This window comes from Homalodisca vitripennis, chromosome 5 (genome assembly GCF_021130785.1).
Source record: "Homalodisca vitripennis isolate AUS2020 chromosome 5, UT_GWSS_2.1, whole genome shotgun sequence".
NCBI lineage: Eukaryota > Metazoa > Arthropoda > Insecta > Hemiptera > Cicadellidae > Homalodisca > Homalodisca vitripennis.
Window position 1 is genome coordinate 63,554,443 of NC_060211.1, and position 4,068 is coordinate 63,558,510.

Here is a 4,068-nt window from a genome sequence, read left to right on the forward strand (position 1 = left end):
AATGCATTTACATACTATATAATTTTTATTTACTGAACCTCCTTTTTATTTATCCTGATAACAAAATGGACCATAATGATTAATTTAAATACCTATATTATAGTGTTTAGAAAAATTGTCATAGCCTATTAGAGAGCTTTTGATAAAAATTAATAAATGTATTAAATAACCAAAACTAACCGCGCCACCGTAAAAAGTCGATTAGGTTATATGAGATTACCATATAATCATTTAAAACTAGATCAAAGTTTACTGTACCATCCTAACAGTAAATCAAACATTCCTGGTCTCTACGTCATCAAAAAGTCGAGGATATGGTTATGAGTGGGTAACGGACGTGTTTGACTTTCATGATAAGATTCCAAAAATGGGTTTCTATCTGTTATATCAGTTCTTATTGAGTTAGAGTTCCAGTTTTGAAAACGTTCATTGCTGATGGCATAAATTCCTCTTCGTAGTAAGGTCTGGGGTTTATTTGTAAATTACATTTACAAAACTTAGTCTATTTTGAGAGAAGTTTCACATTATCACCATAATCTAATAACAATTCATTTTCAACTTGAATTTTGAGATAAGCTCTTCTTCATCTTCCTCTTAGTGCATTGTCTGGAATATGATACCGTCAGAAACTTGATTCCTGGAGTATGGAGTCAAATTTTTCTAAAAAGGTTCAAAAAAGTCGATTACGATGGAGCTCAAATTCTTGACATCGTTTCTATATCAGACCTACATAGACTACAAAATATAGTGTTACCTAAGGTGGAGAGGTATTTTTATTGTCTCAGCAGGTACGCAATTGATTGCACAACATTATTTTAGACACAATATCTCATTACGGTGAGCAACCAAGTTTTTTACGTATAAATGTAACTCTACATAGGGGGGGGGGGATTTCAGACAATGTACTAAGAGGAAGATGAACTTGAGGTACACATTCACACTAAATCAACTGCTCTCGCCATAGCTACGTTATATTTATAACGTTTTCAACTTATTAGATATAAAACCCCAATTTATGACAAGTAGTTTTAAAACCATTTTGTATGGCTAATCCATTCGACATTTCTGGCTAAGGACTCATTTTACGTGGAATTTTGTTCCATACAATTTATTTAGGAAGAGCTTCTTATGGTAAATTATTTGCTCTTAAATAGTTAAAGTAATCATATGAGTGGTTTCATGGAAGTTAAGAAAGTCGCAGTTATATGAAGCTGTAGTAAGTAAACTAGTTTCAACGCAAAATCAAAAAGCATTATTCAATTAAATCAATTGCAATCGTTCCACAGGAGGTGACTCCTGTTGTTTTGGAATAAAAGCCTAATTTACCTTACCTACCATGCCGAGGGAATACTAAAATCGACGTTGAGCTATAAACCTCGCTGTCAGCAGTAAATGTTTTACTGACACCTTCCAATAACTGAGCATCGCTAATCCCAGATACGAGGTTGGGCCTGTATTTCTATTTTACACTTTATACCTGCCAAATTTCTTTATGAATATGAATTCTGGTTGTTGTGTTTGTAAATAAGGATTTTGTATCCGAAGATTGTTCCGGGATTAATAGATTGTTCTGTAACAAAGAATTTGTCCATGAACCTTGTTGGGCAAACAAATTGATTTGGTAATGTATACCCTACAACAAACCTTTTAAGACCAATAATATAAAAAGTGTCAGTAATATTATATTTTAGGAATAATAATGCTTATACACCTTAGATGTTTCCCAGGCAAAAATGTAATTTTTGTTAGTTTGATTTGATTACATTTTTACCCAAAAGTTTTGTATAACTAAAAGAGTACATATTTAAACAGTTACTCGAACAAATCTAGATATGTGTGTAATTTTACACCATAAAGCGAAAGAAATCTTTAATTTGTATCTCATATTGTATTTACAAAATGTAATTGTAATATAATTTTATAGTGCACGAATTAAAGTGCATTTAATTATGTAATAATGATACAGAAATAAGACATGACGTTAATATTTTTTGTTCTGAAAGACCACAAATATAAAAGATATCCTGTTGTCCCGGACAGTTTTAATAACGACTTTTACAACTTTATAAGGGACGTGGAAGTGACAGGTGAACTCTGTGTTCGATTATCTCTCTCTACATCACTTTGTTTGTGAGAGACTTGAAGTTTTCAACTGCTTAACGTATGAGTTATGAAATTTTGGAAATTCGTGTTATTTTACTGTTAAAGATATATAAAACAATATTGTAAAATTAATGATCTACTCATTAATAATTTAATAGGCCTATTGTCACTCGTAGATTATTTTAGCACTTATCATGTGGGGATGTAACTCAGTGGTAGAGTGTCTGCTTCGCATGCTGAAAGTCCTGGGTTCAAATCCCAGCATCTCCACAATGTCTTTTTGCATGCAGTTTATTGTTTTTATCTCTCATTATGAATGCTAATTGATATATCAAATTTAATTTTGAACCATTCTCCTCATGTGTAATTTTGTACCATCCAGTTCTACCTGCAATTAAGGAAATACATACTTCATTAAGAACTCAATAAACCTGTTAAGACAAGAACTATTAATTAACACTTAAAACTCTTTCAAAAAGCCATTATTCGTTAATAACATTCTTATGCGTACACAATTATTTATTATTAGGTCTCTAATCCAAAAAAGCCATGACCTTCTTCATGTACATAAATCCTTACAAACCATAAATTCACAATAACAGCCATACAATTCTGGAACTGTGCACGACTAAAGCAGTTGCAAATGTAGATTGCAAATGTAGACTAAGTACTGACTTACCTCCAAATTAACACATTTGAAGATTTTTCTAATTCTTGATAAACTATCTCGTTATCTGACTTTAAAGCATTGGAGTAAAAGTTTTTTTAACGTTTTCATTTAGATAAAAATAAACAAAGAAATTGTAAAATAAAAAATATATTCTCTACGTATCATTTACAGATTCATAAACTGTCTTAAATTTATTGTATAATATACTGAGTCATATGATAGAAAAGATTCATGAGTAGACAATGATTTAATATAAGTAATATATTACGTTTTACTATCCATATTAATAATTAGCTTACCGAATTATTTTTTACAATTCCATTTTTTCGGTTAGAAGAAATGGGAAAAATACTTATATTTTACTTTTTTTTAAGGTTTTACAAATGAAAATAATATAAATCAGAAACTACAAATGAGATCATAGTAAAACACACAAACAAACACACACAAATTGGATCCGAATATGTAAAAATTTCTTTTTTATGACACTAAAAAGGGTTAGTTTAACCTGGACAATATACGACGACGAGATTCCATGCGCACAGCAGGGAAAATTCGTAATTGTTGTTTTTTTTAAATATGATCCAATCATACGTTAGTGCTAGTCGTTATTTTATGGTATGGTATAGCAAAACGTGTGATATACTCGTATTTTGAAATTAATGACATATTTATTTTGGTTTTAAATTCACCGTGTTAAACTATTTCACTTTCTCTTCATTTCACAAACCTCAAGCTTCATTAATTAGGGAAATACTAATTTTTCCTCACTTTGACAAAGTGTATAGATAGATGGTGTTATTATTTTAGTTTATTTCTTATATAAGATACTATTGATATATACAATAAAATTACAGATTGTGAAAATATGATATCTATCTAATGAAATTATTGATTTAATGCATATTAAGAGCAAGTCTAAAATTTGTAGGCACTACATTTTTATCGAATTATATTGTTTGTACTTATATTTTTTAATGTCATTATTTTTCGTATTTGTTACCTATTACAAAAAAGTACTACTAAACGTGTTAATGTGACTATAATACGAAATGTATATTACAATGTTACAATAAAAATAAACCCCAAATAATCTTTGAAAACGAAAAAAAACATTAAAACCAGCTATATATTACGATTCTTTTACAAAGTTTCTTTTAGTTTCTTCTCGTGTTAAATTCCAAAGAGTGTTTTGAATCTTGAAGCGGCATTAAGTTACCCATTTCAAGAATATATTAAACCTAATCTAAGGACATAAGTAATCTTTTGCAGTGAAAATCCTGTCAGTAAAAACG

General features: G+C 29.7%; 1 non-coding gene across 1 annotated transcript; it reads left to right on the forward strand.

Moving 5' to 3' along the window:
- Positions 1-2,301: 2,301 nt before the first annotated feature.
- Trnaa-cgc lies at positions 2,302-2,373 on the forward strand. Its single transcript has one exon. It is a non-coding gene; the product is annotated as a tRNA-Ala (tRNA).
- The last annotated feature ends 1,695 nt before the right edge of the window (positions 2,374-4,068 follow it).